Source organism: Pelobates fuscus, chromosome 5 (assembly GCF_036172605.1).
Source record: "Pelobates fuscus isolate aPelFus1 chromosome 5, aPelFus1.pri, whole genome shotgun sequence".
Classification (NCBI taxonomy): Eukaryota; Metazoa; Chordata; class Amphibia; order Anura; family Pelobatidae; genus Pelobates; species Pelobates fuscus.
In genome coordinates, this window is record NC_086321.1 from 93,329,154 (window position 1) to 93,351,040 (window position 21,887).

The following is a 21,887-nucleotide window of genomic DNA, read 5'->3' on the forward strand; positions in this document are numbered from 1 at the left end:
ATAAATCTAATTATACCTCATTAATTACTTCTGTGCACATTTTAAAGCAATTACATATTTTTGCACTGAAGACATCAAGAATTAAATTCAGACATTATTTAATACATTTCGTCCATACTTTCTTTCTTTTCCTAACTGTCAGTGTTATGATACTGTTAAGAGACAAAAGATTGGGATAGTTTAAAGCGTGCAGCTATTAAAATCACATTTTGATTCTAATCCAAATAGGTGTTTGATGTTCTTCACGACTGTGCAGCATTTAGAATAGCTCAGTGTATTTAGGAGGCCTGTCAGAAGTGGAAGGCCCACTGCCAGAATATAAATCCCTTCTTTGGTTCTGATTTCTATCATTTTGTATGACCAATTCTAGACATAGGCAAATAACAAGCACTTTGCTTGATGTGAAATAGCATATTAGTCCTTGATCCATCACTAAAAGTTGTAATTTGTATAATTTACTGGGTTTTTTTTTTCTCGGTAGGTCAACCATGTCAAATTAACCCTTGCACCATGATGTTATTTGCAATAAAAATAAAAATAAAGATACCATCAGAATCCGTTCTTTAGTTTGCTCTGGAAAGTAATGTATATTTATTTTCCCTGTATACTGTACATACAATGCCCTTCCTTTAACCCCTTAAGGACCAAACTTCTGGAATAAAAGGGAATCGTGACATGTCACACATGTCATGTGTCCTTAACGGGTTAAAGGGGATTTGTAAGTTCTTTGGAAATTTCAACATTGACTAAAACATGGAAAATCACTTATAACTTTTACCTTTTTATTTGATACTATGTTTTCTTTTAAATATATGCTAAGATTAGGAATTGATATAAAAATCAAGTTCAGTCCCGGCACAGTCAAGGCACACATTGCATTGCCGGAAGAGGAACATGAACTTTGTTTATGTTACTCCTAGGTTACTGTTGCCATTATTAACTATGTTATTAATTATATTACAATTGACAGAAATGTTTAGAGCCTTTCACAATGACAGTAAGTCAGCAGAGAGAGACGAGGCGAACAGTTCCTAGCTAGAAGTAAATGCAGCAATGCGGATTTCTTCATGTTATTATTTTTTTTAACATTACAGTCACATATGTGTTAAACAAAAACAAAAAAAGAATAAGTAAATATAATAATGAAAAATATTGGAAGTGACAGCTCACCTTTAATAACAAAAGACAATCTTTTTCAATCCTTGTTTAATGAGTAAAAAAAAAATAATAAACTCTAAAAATGTGAATACAATATTAATGCACTTTATTTACCTAGCATTAAATAATATAGAATATGTGGTTATCGAATAGGGATAAAAATAATCATGCCAACTAGATTCACCCATTGGTCTCTTGCTTCTAGTAAGAATAAAGAATCCTTTATCTGAATAATAGAGCGGCACAACACAGACTCTAGTGACAACTCATTAAAAACAACGAACATCGTGCCTGACATAAACCCCATTTTTGCCATCTTGTAATTATAAATATGTCAGACATAAAAACACCAGAATCCACCACATGTATTGAGATGAATTACGCTTTACCACACTACAAGAATCACATAATATCCCAGCAACAGCACTATATTCCTATAACCAAATTAAACCCTGGATATACAAAAATATGTCTGCTACCAAACAATTTAGGTATATGACTCTCCATTGGGATAATTTCAATGATTTATTCTAGCTTATACTCCCGACACAACATAAACTCCCACTTATTAAAAGAAAACTGGAAAACAAACTAGAGATAAAACTCACAGAGCAAGAGTTAAAAGTAGTGTTGTCGCAAACCCGAAATTTTCGGTTCGCGAACGCGAACTTCCGCAAATGTTCGCGAACCGGCGAACCGCCATTGACTTCAATGGGCAGGCGAATTTTAAAACAAACAGGGACCCTTTCTGGCCACAAAAGTGATGGAAAAGTTGTTTCAAGGGGACTAACACCTGGACTGTGGCATGCCGGAGGGGGATCCATGGCAAAACTCCCATGGAAAATTGCACAGTTGATGCAGAGTCTGCTTTTAATCCATAAAGGGCAGAAATCACCTAACATTGACACCTGTCCTCAAAGCCCTGCCCTGATACACACTGACACAGAGCAGAATAGAGACTGTTCCCCGTCCTCAGAGACCATGATACACACTGACACAGAGCAGAATAGAGACTGTTACCCCTACATAGGGACACTTGGCAGATATGGCGGGGTCGTGGGAGGGGGAGGATGACTTTCACCTCTTCCCCTGTTACATTCCTGTTGTGCTGTGACATCACCCTTATACGCTGTGTAAAGCATACTATTTAATTTGATCAGCATGGCCACTTGAGTTTTTATAGTTTTCACGCTGCTTGTAGTTTATATATGGTTCACAAAAATCAAACAAACGATAAAGTAAACATGTAAGGATTCAGAATATTCTTTCAAACCCTTACACATTGTGTGTACGTATTTTTTGTCTTAAGTTTGTGGCTTTAAAGAGGTTTACGTTGTTTCTATGATGTGCATAACATGTTCTTGTAAATGTTTGTTAAATTTTTCCTGGAATTGTAATTTTTGAATCTGAATAAAGATAGTCAAATCCCTGATACACACTGACACAGAGCAGAATAGGGACTGTTCCCCCTACATAGGGTCACTTGGCAGATATGGATTGACACCTATCCTAATGATCCCTGATACACACTGACACAGAGCAGAATAGAGACTGTTCCCCCTACATAGGGTCACTTGGCAGATATGGATTGACACCTGTCCTCAAAACCCCTGATAAACACTGACACAGAGCAGAATAGGGACTGTTCCTCCTACATAGGGTCACTTGGCAGATATGGATTGACACCTGTCCTCAAAACCCCTGATACACACTGACACAGAGCAGAATAGAGACTGTCGTGGGAGGAGGAGGAGGAGGATGACTTCCACCTCTCCCCCTGTTGGATTCCCGTTGTGCTGTGACATCACCCTTATACGCTGTGTAAAGCATACTTTTTAATTTATTTTGCAAATGCTGCATCCTTTCCGACTTGTTGTAATTCGGTAACATTTCCGCCACTTTCTGCTTATACCGGGGGTCTAGTAGCGTGGACACCCAGTACAGGTCGTTCTCCTTCAGCCCTTTTATACGAGGGTCCCTCAACAGGCAGGACAGCATGAAAGACCCCATTTGCACAAGGTTGGATGCCGAGCTACTCATTTCCCGTTCCTCCTCCTCACTGATGTCATTGAAGGTATGTTCTTCCCCCCAGCCACGTACAACACCACGGGTACCAGATAGGTGACAACGAGCACCCTGGGATGCCTGTTGTGTTTGGTCTTGCTCCTCCTCCTCCTCCTCAAAGCTACAATCCTCCTCTGACTCCTCTTCCTCACAATCCTCTTCCAGCGTTGCCGCAGGTCCAGCAAGCGATGCTGATAAGGCTGTTTCTGGTGGTGATGGTGACCACAACTCTGCCTCTTCCTCTTCACGCTCATCTACAGCCTGATCCAGCACTCTTCGCAGGGCACGCTCCAGGAAGAAAACAAATGGTATGATGTCGCTGATGGTGCCTTCGTTGCGACTGACTAGGTTTCTCACCTCCTCAAAAGGACGCATGAGCCTACAGTCATTGCGCATGAGCGTCCAGTAACGTGGCAAAAAAATTCCCAGCTCCCCAGAGGCTGTCATACAAATATTCATTAACAGCTTTTTCTTGTTGGAGCAGGCGGTCGAACATTAGGAGTGTTGAATTCCAACGTGTAGGGCTGTCGCAAATCAAGCGCCTCACTGGCATGTTGTTTCGCCGCTGGATATCGGCAAAGTGAGCCATGGCCGTGTAGGAACGCCTGAAATGGCCACACACCTTCCTGGCCTGCTTCAGGACATCCTGTAAGCCTGTGTACTTATGCACAAAGCGTTGTACGATCAGATTACACACATGTGCCATGCACGGCACATGTGTCAACTTGCCCAACTTCAATGCCGCTATCAAATTTTTTCCGTTGTCACACACCACTTTGCCGATATCCAGTTGCTGCAGAGTCAGCCACTTTTCCACCTGTGCGTTCAGAGCGGACAGGAGTGCTTGTCCGGTGTGACTCTCTGCTTTCAAGCAAGTCAAACCCAAGACGGCGTGACACTGCCGTATCCGGGATGTGGAATAGTACCTGGGGAGCTGGGGGGGTGCCGTTGATGTGGAGCAAGACGCAGCAGCACAAGAGGACTCAGCCGAGGAGGTTATGGAAGAGGATGGAGTAGGAGGAGTAGAGGAGGTGGCAGCAGGACTGCCTGCAATTCGTGGCGGTGTCACCAACTCCTCTGCAATGCCACGCATTCCTTGCTTGTCAGCCGTCAGCAGGTTTACCCAATGCGCAGTGTAGGTGATATACCTGCCCTGACCATGCTTTGCAGACCAGGTATCAGTGGTCAGATGGACCCTTGCCCCAACACTGTGTGCCAGACATGCCATGACTTCCTTTTGCACAATCGAGTACAAGTTGGGGATTGCCTTTTGTGAAAAGAAATTCCGGCCGGGTACCTTCCACTGCGGTGTCCCAATAGCTACAAATTTTTTTAACGCCTCAGACTCAACCAGATTGTATGGTAAAAGCTGGCGGGCTAGTAGTTCGGACAAGCCAGCTGTCAGACGCTGGGCAAGGGGGTGACTTGATGACATTGGCTTCTTACGCTCAAACATGTCCTTGACAGACACATGACTGTGGGCAGATGAGCGGGAACTGCTCAAGGTGGGAGACGGAGTGGCGGATGGTTGAGAGGGGGCAAGAAGGACAGCAGTGGTTGACGTGGCTGAAGATGCTAGACCAGGAGGAGGATGGCGACTTAGAGTAGGCGTGCTGCTTGTACTCATGTGTTGATCCCATAGGCGTTTGTGATGTGAGATCATGTGCCTACGCAAAGCAGTTGTACCTAGGTGGGTGTTGGACCTCCCACGACTCAGTTTCCTTTGGCACAGGTTGCAAATGGCATCGCTGTTGTCCGAGGCAGACACACAAAAAAAATGTGTCTGAGATCTGCAATGACGGCATTCTGGTGGTGGACACAGCATGCGTTGATTGGGGGGCTGTCGGGCTGACCCCGGGTGCCAATGCATGCTGTCTGACTGTGCCACTAGCTCCTTGCGACGACCCCCCCCCCTGCTTCCAACTCGTCTCCTCCTCCTGTCTGTCTCCCCATCTGAACTTTCGCCCTGTTCTTCTTCTTGCCTAGCGGTCACCCACGTGACATCCATGGACGCATCGTCATCATCAACCGCTTCGCTTGTATCTGACAACTCAGAAAAGGAAGCAGCAGCGGGTACAACATCATCATCATCACACCGTACCTCCATGTGTTTAATGCTGCCTGCCTGAGACATATCCCTGTTATCTACATCCTCTAGCAATAATGGTTGCGCATCACGCATTTCTTCAAACGGGTGTGTGAATAACTCCTCTGACATACCAAGTAAAGCGGCTGTGGTGCTAGTTTTGGTGGTGGCGGCAGGCGGGTGAGTGGTATCTTGAGAGGTGCCTGAAGCTAAGCTGGAGGAGGATGGTGCGTCAAGGTTCCGATCGGAGGCTGTACAAGATTGGGTGTCCTGTGTTAGCCAGTCAACTATGTCCTCAGAACTTTTCAAGTTCAGGGTACGTGGCTTCTGAAAACTGGGCATTATTCTAGGGCAAAAGGGAATCACAGCACCACGACCACGACGGCCCCTGCGGGGTGGCCTGCCTCTGCCTGTCATTTTTTTGGGGATTAGTGGTACTATGCGTGCAAGCTACTGTGAGACCAGATATGATTGGCAATGTGAACTGTAACAGTTCTGCAGAGCACACACTGTAGGCCTGACACACCCGCTTGAAGACAAGTAACTGCTATTCAATCTATAACAGTGAAAAATAAATTTTGGTTTTAAAAGCACGCTATAGAGACACCAGATATGATTGGCAATGTGCACTGGAACAGTTCTGCAGAGCACACGCTGAAGGAAGGACTGACAGAGCCGCTTGAAGGACACTGACTGGCTGCTATTAGCTTACACTAGAAACCTTTTTTCTTTGTAAAAGCACGCTATAGAGACACCAGATATGATTGGCAATGTGCACTTGAACAGTTCTGCAGAGCACACACTGTAGGCCTGACACACCCGCTTGAAGACAAGTAACTGCTATTCAATCTATAACAGTGAAAAAAAAATGTTGTTTATAAAAGCACGCTATAGAGACACCAGATATGATTGGCAATGTGCACTGGAACAGTTCTGGAGAGCACACGCTGAAGGAAGGACTGACAGAGCCGCTTGAAGGACACTGACTGGCTGCTATTAGCTTACACTAGAAACCTTTTTTCTTTGTAAAAGCACGCTATAGAGACACCAGATATGATTGGCAACTGTCAAAGCACGCTGGCACAGGTCTGCAGAGCACACGCTGAAGGAAGGACTGACAGAGCCGCTTGAAGGACACTGACTGGCTGCTGTTAGCTTACACTAGAAACCTTTTTTCTTTGTAAAAGCACGCTATAGAGACACCAGATATGATTGGCAATGTGCACTTGAACAGTTCTGCAGAGCACACACTGTAGGCCTGACACACCCGCTTGAAGACAAGTAACTGCTATTCAATCTATAACAGTGAAAAATAAATTTTGGTTTTAAAAGCACGCTATAGAGACACCAGATATGATTGGCAATGTGCACTTGAACAGTTCTGCAGAGCACACACTGTAGGCCTGACACACCCACTTGAAGACAAGTAACTGCTATTCAATCTATAACAGTGAAAAATAAATTTTGGTTTTAAAAGCACGCTATAGAGATACCAGATATGATTGGCAATGTGCACTGGAACAGTTCTGCAGAGCACACGCTGAAGGAAGGACTGACAGAGCCGCTTGAAGGACACTGACTGGCTGCTATTAGCTTACACTAGAAACCTTTTTTCTTTGTAAAAGCATGCTATAGAGACACCAGATATGATTGGCAACTGTCAAAGCACGCTGGCACAGGTCTGCAGAGCACACGCTGAAGGAAGGACTGACAGAGCCGCTTGAAGGACACTGACTGGCTGCTGTTAGCTTACACTAGAAACCTTTTTTCTTTGTAAAAGCACGCTATAGAGACACCAGATATGATTGGCAATGTGCACTTGAACAGTTCTGCAGAGCACACACTGTAGGCCTGACACACCCGCTTGAAGACAAGTAACTGCTATTCAATCTATAACAGTGAAAAATAAATTTTGGTTTTAAAAGCACGCTATAGAGACACCAGATATGATTGGCAATGTGCCCTGGAACAGTTCTGCAGAGCACACGCTGAAGGAAGGACTGACAGAGACGCTTGAAGGACACTGACTGGCTGCTATTAGCTTACACTAGAAACCTTTTTTCTTTGTAAAAGCACGCTATAGAGACACCAGATATGATTAGCAACTGTCAAAGCACGCTGGCACAGGTCTGCAGAGCACACGCTGAAGGAAGGACTGACAGAGCCGCTTGAAGGACACTGACTGGCTGCTATTAGCTTACACTAGAAACCTTTTTTCTTTGTAAAAGCAGGCTATAGAGACACCAGATATGATTGGCAATGTGCACTTGAACAGTTCTGCAGAGCACACACTGTAGGCCTGACACACCCGCTTGAAGACAAGTAACTGCTATTCAATCTATAAAAGTGAAAAATAAATTTTGGTTTTAAAAGCACACTATAGAGACACCAGATATGATTGGCAATGTGCACTTGAACAGTTCTGCAGAGCACACACTGTAGGCCTGACACACCCGCTTGAAGACAAGTAACTGCTATTCAATCTATAACAGTGAAAAATACATTTTGGTTTTAAAAGCACGCTATAGAGACACCAGATATGATTGGCAATGTGCACTGGAACAGTTCTGCAGAGCACACGCTGAAGGAAGGACTGACAGAGCCGCTTGAAGGACACTGACTGGCTGCTATTAGCTTACACTAGAAACCTTTTTTCTTTGTAAAAGCACGCTATAGAGACACCAGATATGATTAGCAACTGTCAAAGCACGCTGGCACAGGTCTGCAGAGCACACGCTGAAGGAAGGAGTGACAGAGCCGCTTGAAGGACACTGACTGGCTGCTATTAGCTTACACTAGAAACCTTTTTTCTTTGTAAAAGCACGCTAAAGAGACACCAGATATGATTGGCAACTGTCAAAGCACGCTGGCACAGGTCTGCAGAGCACACGCTGAAGTAGGCCTGACACCCAGACGCTTGCAGACAACTAACTGCTCTTCTATTACAGTGAAAAAAAAATATTTATTTTAAATGTAAAGCTTAACCTATTGTTAAAACAGATATGAGTGGTGGCACTGGGCAAATAGGCACAGTATCCAATGTGAACCTCACACAGAAGCTGGCAGGCAGGCAACTGCTCTTCTATTACAGTGAAAAAAATTATTTCTTTTAAATGTAAAGCTTAATCTATTGTTAAAACAGATATGAGTGGTGGCACTGACTGTGCAAATGGGCAAGGCATCCAACCTGACACAGAAGATGGCAGGCAGGCAACTGCTCTTCTATTATAGTGAAAATTTTTTATTTATTTTAAATGTAAAGCTTAACCTATTTTTAAAACAGATATGAATTGTGGCACTGACTGTGCAAATGGGCAAGGCATCCAACCTGACACAGAAGCTGGCAGGCAGGCAACTGCTCTTCTATTACAGTGAAAAAAAAATATTTCTTTTAAATGTAAAGCTTAACCTATTGTTAAAACAGATATGAGTGGTGGCACTGACTGTGCAAATGGGCAAGGCATCCAACCTGACACAGAAGCTGGCAGGCAGGCAACTGCTCTTCTATTACAGTGAAAAAAAATTATTTATTTTAAATGTAAAGCTTAACCTATTGTTAAAACAGATATGAGTGATGGCACTGACTGTGCAAATGGGCAAGGCATCCAACCTGACACAGAAGCTGGCAGGCAACTGCTCTTCTATTACAGTGAAAAAAAAATATTTATTTTAAATGTAAAGCTTAACCTATTGTTAAAACAGATATGAGTGGTGGCACTGACTGTGAAAATGGGCAAGGCATCCAACCTGACACAGAAGCTGGCAGGCAGGCAACTGCTCTTCTATTACAGTGAAAAAAAAATATTTATTTTAAATGTAAAGCTTAACCTATTGTTAAAACAGATATGAGTGGTGGCACTGGGCAAGTAGGCACAGTATCCAATGTGAACCTCACACAGAAGCTGGCAGGCAGGCACCTGCAATTACATTACACAGGAGAAAAAAAAAAAAAAGCAGCCTGATGTTCGAGCCCTAAAAAGGGCTTTTTGGGGGTGCTGTCCTTACAGCAGAGATCAGATGAGTCCTTCAGGATTGTAGTGGACACTGAATACCCTAGCCTCGCTATCAATTTCCCTATCTAATCAGCAGCAGCTAAACTTTCCCTCCTCTCACTAAGCATGCAGCTTCAGAATGAATCGAAAATGGATGCTGGGAGGGAGGTTGGAGGGTGTGGAAGGGAGGGAGTGCTGCTGATTGGCTGGAATGTGTCTGCTGACCGAGAGGCACAGGGTCAAAGTTTGCCCAATGATGACGAATAGGGGGCGGATCGAACTGCGCATGTGTCCGCCCGCCGCGGCGAACGCGAACACGCTAAGTTCGCCGGCGGACAGTTCGGTACATCACTAGTTAAAAGAACTACTATCTCACAGGAAATTCACCTTGTGTAATTCTCACATAGAAACAGGACAAACATTGCTCTATAAATTGTACCTTGTACTGCTAGCTCACATAGGACAAAACACATCCAATATCTGCTGGAGTTGTTGCAAAGAAGTAGGTAATATGGTACATATATGGTGGTTGTGCCCTCAACTCACGAACCTTTGTAAAAACATAGCAGATATGATAAGCTTGAGCACAGACATCACCCTCTCTCACAGTCCATAATACTATCTCATGAACCACTACCCTCCTCCACCCCCAAATTACCTCATGACTCCAAATACCGAATCTTTGACAAAACCACAGTGCATTGATGACCATTAGTAAAAATTTGAATAAATTCCAAACCCCTTCAGTTAAATCATGCATAGACTAGATAACCTGAAAATATGAACCTGAAAATATGAACCTGAAAATATGAAACCAGAGTTAGAAAATCCCCAGTACCACATACTTATTGGACTGTGGCCTGAGAAGAGTGGGGAATGTATTTGGGTACAATTATTAACCCACCCACTACAACCTATTTAACAACCTATTTAACAGTTGTACCCATACAAAGACCACATTGTACTGTAGAATATTTCAGTGAAGTGTATTTATTCCCACATGCTTGAGCCATACTATAACCAGAGAACAAAAAATGCACATATCTAACTACTCTGAACTATGTACGTAATAAACACTTTGTAACCTGGACTTTTTAGTCTAATTAATTATTTTGTTTGCTTACTAACAAAATGGAAGAACCCTGGTGGAAATCACAGAATGTAATATTATTAGAAACACCGTACACCATATTTCTTATACCATACTTATCACCGCCTTATATCTACAGCATTATCCACTTATCAATTGTCACTCTGACAAAGCTAAACATTCCCGCCTCTTACTTCCACCCTTATATCCCTCTGAATTGATAATTGTGTGGATAGATTTGTTGATCAATGCTTTCTAAAACTATTTAGTTAAAAAAAAAAACACAGTATCTTATGATTTTGCAATGTTTTGGGCACACTTTGCAGAGTTCCAGAAACTTCCAAACAACATGCAGGTGTCTTATCACATGACTTGGACTCTCTCCGGGCATCTGGCCAGCACTCCGGAAGAGTAGCTGCACTCTCGCATGCATGAAATGCACATGTCACTTGCATTAATTAGTTAGGCAAACCACTCTTTGTATGATTTTAAAAGCTATGACTTTTAGAAATTTTGTTAGAAGCCTCAACTGTTGGTCTACACACCATGCAGTAACATTCCCGATTAACCTGAGACTCTAGACCAAGGCTGAAAAATGGGGCTTCTTAGCTGTGATTGTGTTTGCCTAGATGTAGTTCTACAATAGATTAATTGGTGATGTATTACTTTAGTCTTGTAAAATTAACTTTATTAGAAAGATTATATTACATTATAATTAATAGCGCGTAACCATAAATATTATACTGTTTTCTCCTTAAAAAGTAACTTGTATTATTTAACCCACTCAATGTGTGTCATACTCTGCATCATCGAACCTTATGAAATAAAATTAAAACACCCCTTAAAAGTTAAAATATGTTCACTTATGCTCTTTAAGGCTCTTTGTATCTGAACATTCAGGTTATCCGTGTTAAACTCTTTTTTTGTGAAGTTCTTTATGCATAATTGTTTGCAGAAAATTGGAATACACTAATGTGTTAATTTCTTTATTATATGTGGAACATAATATGTAACAATGGTGTATATGATATAAAAAGCTAAAACAAAACAAAACAAAAAGCAACTAACAAGAACCACTGCCAACAGTGAAGGAAATATGCATGTTTAGCCCCCTCTCTCCTTTCCCATTATTCTTATCTGCTTTTATAACCTCAAGTTTATCCTAACCTATCCTCATTTTCTGCATAATTAACCATCCACTTTCTTTTCCTCCTTTCTTAATCTTTCTAAATTCTGTCTTTATGACTCAAAACTTTTCCATATTTCCACAGCTTTTCCCTGACACTACACTATTGATTTGCCTTACTCATCTTTGCTTAATATTCCTTGACATTAATTGATGATATCTTCCTAGGAATTTTAATAAAATGTATCCCCCTTGTATTTTGCAGCAGTTTGCCCTCTTACTTGGGTCCTGCTGGCACCTTCTCTCCTGTGATGGTGGCTTACGACGTCTGGAGTCCTGGAGAAGCCAGATGCAGATTACGCTGCTAATTCATTGGATGAAAGCATACGCTGAACTGTGTCACAATGATGCTGCTAGAGGTGGAGTTACACCTTAACATTAATCTCTGCATGTGCAGTGTTTAAAAGTAAAACAGACACCAGGGACCATGACTACTTCAAATCTCTGTAGTGATCACAGTGCATGGAGTACCCCTAAACATAGAACTATACACCAATTTATCCTTAACTGGATGTTTTTATATTGTCTCCCTGCCAGTGTTTGTAACCTGCACCTGGCAGTCAGTACCAAAAAGAGAAGATGAGGAAATCAATAATGTTTCTATTTCTCTTTCACACTTACAATGTGTGCCCTAAATATGCCTGTACTGAACCCGATCATGATGTAATTTGCTACATTTATAGAATCACATGGATAAAAAATGGTTAGAAAAAGTTGTAGGTTATCTTCAATGGTTTATTCCAGTGATGGCTAACCTTGACACCATACATTGTTTCTAGACTCTAAAAGATAGCTGAGCATCATGGGAAACGTAGTCCAGAAACTATTTATTGTGTCAAGGTTAGCCATCACTGGTCATTCAGTGGTGCAGTTTCTGTTTAAAACCATCACACTAGTAATGCTGGAATAATATATATATATATATATATATATATATATATATATATATATATATATATATATATATACATATTAAAAACTAAATAAACAAATACATAAATAATACATTGATGTATACCTTAATTTGCAGCATACAGAAGTCACTTGTGAGAATGTTAACCCAACTCCAATGGAAAAGTATACAAAGTCAAGTAGCTTTCAGAGGTGATGTAACTCTGCAAATAATATATGCGTGAAAGAAAGATTTGTGGAGTATACTGCATTTTTTATAACTAAGTAAATAAAATGTCTCTTATTCTGTATTATCTGCATTTCACAAATATTGATGTGTATTTGTGATACCATCTGTTAACACTTTGTGAATTGCTACTTGTCTCAGCCACAACATTAAAACCACCCCCCTAATATTGTGTAGGTTCCTCAAGTTCTGATTCTTTGATGCATGGATTCCACAAGACTTCTGAACGTGTTATCCGGCATAAAAACATTAGCATTAAATCCTTTAAGTTTCAAGGTGGGGCCACCATCGATCAGGTTTTTTGTTCCAGTACAATCCACGGATGCTCAATTTTATCGAGATCTGGGGAATTGAGAATCCAAGGCAACACCTTGAACTCTCTATCGTGTTCCTCAAACTATTCCTAAACAATTTTTCTGTGTGGCAGGGTGCCTTATCCTGCTGAAAGAGGCCACTGCCATCCTAAAATGCCATTGCCATGAAGAGATATATGTGGTCTGCAACAATGTCTAGGTAGGTGGTATGTGTCAAAGTAACATCCACATGAATGCCAGGATCCAAGATTTCACGCAGAACATTGTCCAGAACATAACACTGCCTCCACCGGCCTGCCTTCTTCCCATAGTGCATCCGGCCATATCAGCCCAGGTATAAGACACACATGCACTTCGTAAACGGAAATGTGATTAATCAGACCAGGCATCCTTCTTCCATTGCTTAGTGGTTTAGTTCTGACTCTCATGTGCCCATTGAAGGTGCTTTCAGTGGTGGACAAGGGTCATTATCGGCACTCTGACCACCCAGGCCCATAAACAGCAAACTGCAGTACACTGTGCATTCCAACACCTTTATGTCCAGCATTAAGTTTCAGCATTTTGCGCTACATTAGCTCTTCTGTGTTATCAGAACAGACAGGATAGCTTCTCTATCAGTGTATTTGTTGTGGCTGATCAGTGTGTTTATTGTTATACCTGTTATCTTTTGACATATATGATTACTTGTATGGTAATCCTCTAGATTTTAGAAGTGCTTATTCAAACCATTGGGAAAATATGCAAAAGAGAGAAATTCTGGAGAAAATATGTTTAAATCAATTTTGTTTAATAGATTGTTTATATGTAACCCAGAGGCCCCTCAATCACACAGAGAGAAGCAGACAAAACAGAAAATAGATTTAGAAAATGAAATGAATACTTCATTATGCCGTATCATAGAAACACACTTTCTTGTGCTGCTATGCATTATTTATATTTTTCTATTTTCTTGCTATTTCTCTTACAAAGTTGGTTTATATAGCTCCACTGAGTACAATAACATACCCCAACTTGTTTGTTCGAAAGTTCAACCTGAGTTATATACAGATAGATATTTAGAACAGGTTTTGGCAGGTTTATCCAAAGATTTTATACATTCTAAGTTCAACTCGAAACATAAAACAGAGTAAAAACTGCATGAAGTCTTCAAATACTAAAATCTGCATTTAACTGGTGTTTTTCTTATGTAATATAATGGAGCAATATTCAATCATTATAACATGGTCTATAATTACTGAATGTAAAGGAGATCATTGTCCCAGGACATTTGTTTCTCAAGAAATGTATTATTATATGGAGGCATGGTTTTAAGAATTTAAAAGGGAGAATCCCTAATTTCCTATGTTAAGTAGATGCTCAGGCATATATAAGGTTTCTCATATTTAAAAAGGTGTATGATCCAGACCTCCAGGCTGTAGGTATAAAGTTAAAAAAAAAGTTTACAATAATAATTTGTGGTGGTACATCTCACCTGGAGTATGTCCTGAATAATCATGAAAATGCAATATAATGCCATTTGCTATTCCATTGGTATTTCTGTAGTCCAGTGCATTCCACACCAGTCATCACAAGTCAATACCCAACAACAGTCAGGGTTTTGTCACTATTTCCATTGGCATAAAAAGTGTAATATATAAATCCTGGATTGTTGGTGGGCCACGAGGAATGTATATGGAACCATTGCTGTAGTCTACGTTTAGATCATAGAGAAGCTCTAGAGGCCTTTTAATATATATTTAAAGCTTTCTGCAGCATAATGGCAAGGAATTTAATAGTAAAAATTACTTTAAAGGAGCACTGTAGTGCCCGGAAAACAAACCCGTTTTCCTAGCACAATAGGGTTATTAGGTCCCTCCCCCTCCCTCGTGGCCACCCTCACGCTGGGCTGAAGGGGTTATAACCCCTTCAGCCACTTACTTTAATCCATTGCCAGGCTTCCTTAGCGCTGGTGACCTCTCCCTCCCCTGCCGACGTCAGCTCCCGAGTGGAGCCGAATGCGCATGCGCGGCCAGAGCCGTGCGCGCATTCAAACCACCCATAGGAAAGCATTACTCAGGGAGACAGCCACTAGATGTTTTCAGCTGTATGTTTAAAACTAGGGGGACCTGGTACCAAGAACACTTCATTGAGCTGAAGTGGTCTGGGTGCCTATAGTGGTAGTTTAAGTATCTCATCAGCACAGAGGAATGAGCCTGAGTGTAGATAATGTAAGACGATTAAAACCCAATGTTTATGATTTTGTAACCATTTGAGCACTAGAATGATGAGTAGTAGAATGGAGGACAATGAGTTGCTCATCCTCCTGGCAGTCAAAGAGTTAACCATTATCTATTTCAGTTCTCTCGCCCATTTATAATCAGCAGGATGAGTCTTCATGAAAGCTTAAAGGATTTAAATACATGTTGAAACTGACAGAAGGTCAGAGTTAACTTGCTGCGTCACTTAAAATAATGAAGGTTTTAAAATAGGGCATGCTGTAAAATAAATATTTAAATTTTTCTCTTATTTAGGCCGGTGTTTAACCGAGCAGCCTACTTGCTTTTTTATTTATTCTATATTGCAAATAAATTTACTCTTTAGATAAGGATTTAAATATCTGCACATAAGGTGGCAAACACAAGCAGAATCTAGTATTTCCTTTATTTTTACAGTCTGTAAAGCATATAATTTAAGCTTTTGCTTTTAGTTACATTTCATTTTGTGGCATTACAAATGTCTGGTGGTCCATGAATTGACAATAAAATCCACTATATTCAAGATATCCTTATAGATACTGTTACTTCTGACTTTCAACATATCCAAGGCTGGTTAATGTAAATTATGTGCATATTTGGCATCTGCCATCAGCAAGTCCTCTTCTCTGACCAATCCTGCAGGACATCCCTATCCATGCAGTTAGGGGGAGGGACCCTCTGATTAGACGGACACCATAGGTACCCAGACCACTTCATCTCATTGGGGGAAGCCAGAGTACCCGAATTGAGTGCATGGCTGATTAGCATAGTCCATTTCCGCTATTTTGACCTTAAATGTGATTTTCACTTAGAATTATTATCAGCATTTATATAGCGCCAACTTTCTCTTCAGTACTTTACAATTTTATAAATGGGGAATTTTTAACAATAAGACAATTAAAACATGTTACAGGAACAATAGGTTGACCCAGCTCAAATGAGCTTACAATTCACTTTAAATTATACAATAGTGAATATTCATATCAGTGTAAAAGTATGTGAAATCAAACGCATTGTTGTACCTGTTATTAAAGGGACACTATAGGCACCAAACAACTTTAAAATCAGGTTGGTCTGGTATGCCTATTGCAACACCCAGGGATGAGGGAGTCTGACTTGTGGTGAAATGGCTCAAACTGGATGCAGGCAGAAATTTCACCAAGTAATCTGCCTAGAGAGATAGATTATTTTGGGTCGCAACTGAAATCAAAAAAAGAGATCAGGTGCAGTGGGTCCAGGAGTCAGTTCATTCAAAAAGGCTTATTCTAATGTATTCTGGTGATTCAGAAGGAGCACAGCACTTGCATATATGGGGTGTATGTCTTTAAATCTGCTAAAGGCAGAGTCAAATTTTGCTACACACCAAATAATATACTTTTGATTTAAAGCTCCAAACAGGAAAGGATGCTATAGGAGAACAGTATGAGGAACTGTTCCCTATTTGTGTCAAAAAAACTTGAAATAATTATATATGGTGTATACGTCTTTAAATCTGTTATAGACAGAGTTAAACTTTGTACTAGAGATATAAACCTCTTGTATTATGTATTAGATATACGGTATATATGGCTGTATTCTATAATGTAATATAAACCATATCTCTTTAAAACCGTTAAAAAATATATATAAAAAAAGGAGAAAATGAATAAGTGAATAAATGCAGTAATGTGGAATTTATTGGATATAATTTTTCAATCAAAAGTAAAAACACTAGGAATTTATAAAAATAATAATTAGTATTAAAAGTATAAAAATATGAGCCAGGAACGTATAACAAGGATATTACCAGCAGTTTGGCAGTTCTAAAATCGAATAAACCGCAGGGACCTCCCAGGATGGATATAGATACAGTGTTGCAAGAAACTGTAATCTTCTGGCTGTCGGCTGTGAGGTTGGCGTGCGTCCCAGACCTCACTCTGGGTAATGCGCGCTGTCGGCCGATTGGTCCCCAGATCTTAGGGTGCACACTCTCACTAGTCGGGAGAGGAGAGGGAATCCCTTGTTGCTGGTTTACGGAGTCCTGTGTCCGTATCCTGCTCAGTACTGGTGTGGTCTAACGCGTTTCGTGGGTGTTAGCCCCACTTCATCTCTGATATGGCCATATCTGATGAAGTGGGGCTAACACCCACGAAACGCGTTAGACCACACAAATAGGGAACAGTTCCTCATACTGTTCTCCTATAGCATCCTTTCCTGTTTGGAGCTTTAAATCAAAAGTATATTATTTGGTGTGAAGCAAAATTTGACTCTGCCTTTAGCAGATTTAAAGACATACACCCCATATATGCAAGTGCTGTGCTCCTTCTGAATCACCAGAATACATTAGAATAAGCCTTTCTGAATGAACTGACTCCTGGACCCACTGCACCTGATCTCTTTTTTTTATTTCAGTTGCGACCCAAAATAACCAAACAACTTTAGCTTAATAAAGCAGTTTTGGTTTATATATCATCCCCCTGCAGTCTCACTGCTCAGTTCTCTGCCATTTAGTTGTTATGAAGTCTATAGAATCCCTTTAACCTTCATATTCATCCTAATATATATATATATATATATATATATATATATATATATATATAAAATGCACATGAAAACAAGAATATATCTCATGCAATATTTAATGGTTAGCTCCCCACTGTTTCGCGTTCCATGGTCTGTAGGACAGTGAAATGTGTGGGTACTTCCCAGAGGCCCCTACATAGGCGTGAGCACGGGATGTGCCGGGTGTGCCTGGGCACACCCTAATCCCCGTGGCACGCCTATGTATTGAGTCCTGCAGGAACAGTGTTCCTGCACTTTTATTTGAGCAGGAACGCTGTTCCTGCAGGCACTCAGCTCCCCATTCCTCCCCCTATGTTCCCCCTGTCATGGGGGGGGGCAGGTGGTGAAGGACCCCCACCCCCCGGTCAAGCGCCGGTCTCCACTCAGCCGCGGCGAGGGAGCTGTGTGCTCTCTGCTTCCTCTCGCCGCGCGCTGTCTGCTTATGCCGGGAGCCAGAATATGACGTCATATTCCGGCTCCCAGCTACAGCAGACAGCCCACGCGGCGAGAGGAAGCAGAGAGCACACAGCTCCCTCGCCGCGGCTGAGTGGAGACCGGCGCTTGACCGACCCACTGGACCCCAGGGACAAGTCCATGCCAGCACTCCAGGTAGGGAGGCTGGGTGGACATTTTTTTATTAAAAAAAAAATAATTTGTATGTATGTGTCTGTGAGTGATTGTGTCTGTGAATGTATGTGTGTGTGTGTGTCTGTGTGTATGTGTCTGTGAGTGTGTCTGTGAATGTGTGTATGTGTGTGTGTGTCTGTGTGTATATGTCTGTGAGTGAGTGTGTCTGAGTGATTGTGTCTGTGAATGTGTGTATGTGTGTGTGTGTCTGTGTGTATATGTCTGTGAGTGAGTGTGTCTGTGAATGTGTGTGTGTGTGTGTGTGTCTGTGTGTATGTGTGTATGTGTCTGTGTGTCTGTGAGTGAGTGTCTTTGAATGTATGTATGTGTGTGTGTCTGTGAGTGAGTGTGTCTGTGAATGTATGTATGTGTGTCTGTAAGTGTGTCTGTGAATGTAGGTGTGTGTCTGAGTGTGTGTGTCTGAATGTGTGTGTGTGTCTGTGAGTGTGTCAGTCTGTGTGTGCACGCGTATATATGTGTGTCTGTGTATGTGTCAGTCTGTGTGTGCACGCATATATATATATATATATATATATATATATATATATATATATATATATATATATATATATATACACACACACACGTGTATATTATTTTTTTGGGGAGGTGGGAAAAGAGTTCCCACACTTTATTCCCCAGGACTTCACCGGAGATCTCCGGATCTCCCCTGTCGGCTCACGCAGAGTCGGCGCTATCTGAGTGCCTGCTCTGCTCTAAGCCTCCATGGGCTGGCGGGGAGATCAAAGATCTACCTCACCAGCCCACAGCAACATGGAGGGAGGCAGTAGAGGACCCGGGGAGCTCTAGACAGCAGCTCCGCCAGGTTCCTCTCACGAGATCTGAGCATTGCCACGGCAACACTCAGATCTCGCGAGAGTTAACTCTAGCCCCGCAGGCTAGAGTTCACTCTCCACTGGACCACCAGGGATGGCACATGGCAGCAAGGATCCCCCCTCCCTATATAAGGTAGGGAGGGGGGATATTTACTAATCTGCCCCCACCTCCACAATCCCTCCAAACATACAGCCCGCACGCTCACACACACAGTACACTAACCGCACCCTCACAAACACACAACACCCTCACACACAGCACACTAACAGCACCCTCACAAACACACACAAACATCACCCTCACAAATACACGACACCCACACACATCACACAAACGGCACCATCACATGCACACATCACACAAACAGCACCCTCACACACATAGCACCCTCACACACACAGCACCCTCACACAGCACAGTAACAGGACCCTAACAAACACACACACAAACACCCTCACCCACATAGCACACTACCAGCACCCTCACACAGCACACGAGCAGCACACACATACACAGCAGTGTATGTGTGTGTGTATATGTGTGTATGTATGTATGTATGTATATATATATATATAAATATAAATTACATATATACACATGCGCCGTGTGTTTGTGCTTTAGGGTGCACACCCTAATGCAATAGGCTGCGCACGCCTATGGGCCCCTATAAAGAAAAGGTAATCACCATCCCTATGCCATCACTCCATGCTGTGGGTGTGAAGGATTGATATAACAAAGTGTGATGGCCATATGATATCCTTCTTACATATATATATATATATATATATATATATATATATATATATATATATATATATATACACACACACACACTGTAATGTAATATAACCTCTCAAAACTGAATATAAGCTTATCCTGACCTTTACATTAAATATCCCTGGAAAGAATCAAATATTCTTAGCAATATACAGAATGAATAACTAGTGTCCACAAATCCTATTTTTTTCCTAGGAAACAGTAAAAGTGTTCAGGGCATCCAGAGAAAAACTCCAACAGATGTGAGAGAAATTACTTCTTCTGGGTTAATTCAAGAAGCCAGTGTGAGAGTAAATCCCCTAACACTGGACTAATCATTCTTTTTTTTTTCCTTCTTTCGTTAAGCACTTTATATTTTTTTTACATGTATTTTATTGAATTTTCCAAAATTACAAAGGAAAAGCAGGCATATACATTAACAAATGCAGGACACACAGGACCACGGAAATAATGGTGCATTTGAAGGCTAATAGGTATCCAAGGGAGCAAAGATAACATTTTCTTATTGTAAATTTATTTTTCCTTCGGATTAGAGGCAGTGTGCAACAACTGGAATATACTCTTGTGTGCACGGTAAAAGGCAGACAGACACCTAGAAATGTAACAGTTAGGCTCCTCCCATTACTCCAGTATAAAACAGTCAAGTACTTAAAGAAAATCCACAAATCAAGTAAGTGCAAAATATATTGATTAAATATGGAGGGAAATAAATGCATTCACTCTAATCGTAAGAAAAAAATACATTTACAGTAAGAAAATATTCTAATTTCCCTTCAGTTTAGATACAGTGCACAGCAGCAATCCCTTCAGGGCGGGAAGACCCAAAGTCATCCTGAAGTCATACTCCGTGAAACGATGCTGGACGTCCTTCCGCTCTACATGAGGATGTCCAGCATCAGAGAAAACACCATAGGAAAGCATTGAGGAAATGATTTCCTATGGGGAAGGCCTAATGCAAGCTTGCACTTGCCATGCATGTGCATTAGTTCCCCCATCAGATGACGTAGGAGGAGATGAAGCGTGACCCAGCACTGAGGGACTAAGATGCTGGAATCAGGTAAGTTATTAAATGATTATTTAACCTTTTACATCTAGCAGGAACCCGGGGGCCACAAGGGCTGAGGAACACAGTGTTAGGCATACCTCATGTATTCCTAATACTAAAGTGTTCCTCTTGAAACTGACAGGTAAGTCTCAAGATTTACCTGCCAGAGCACTCTGATTAATTGGCTTAAGCCAACCAATCAGAACTCTCTGACTCAAATTGCATGGCTTGCTTTATAAGGCTTTCCTGAAAGCTCAGTCTGTGCGGAGCCCTTGTGATATTGAATATTTTTTCCTCTGGATTATTTTTTTTTGGGATGGAGAGGTTGTGATCAGGTCCTTTATTTTAATAGGTTAAAGTGGATTTATGGATTTTTATTTGACTTTTTGGGGACTGAAAAAAAGACATCTAATGGTAAGTAGGGTACTTTGTTTACTGGGGGGGGGGGTCATTGGGGCTTGGAGACCCCTAGTCAGCAGTGAGGAAAAATTCCCTGCCCCTTCCCCCACCAATAAGTAAGGGCTGTGAGGGACAATAAATCCACCCCCCTTAATTTAGGGCATCCACCCACCACCAATGTGTGGGGTCAGGGGGATGCTGTGTCCTTTTCATTTTTAATAGCCCCCACCTATGGCCATGGGTTGTGGTCAGATAGGGTACACTATGCCCCTCCCCCCCCCCCGTTAATTATTAAACAGGTGCCCCACCAAGGGTGAACAATGTCAGGTCCCTATTTATTGGAGCAGCCACTAGTCTTTTCTTATGACTGCAAGCAGCCAGTGGCTGAACCTTCCAGAC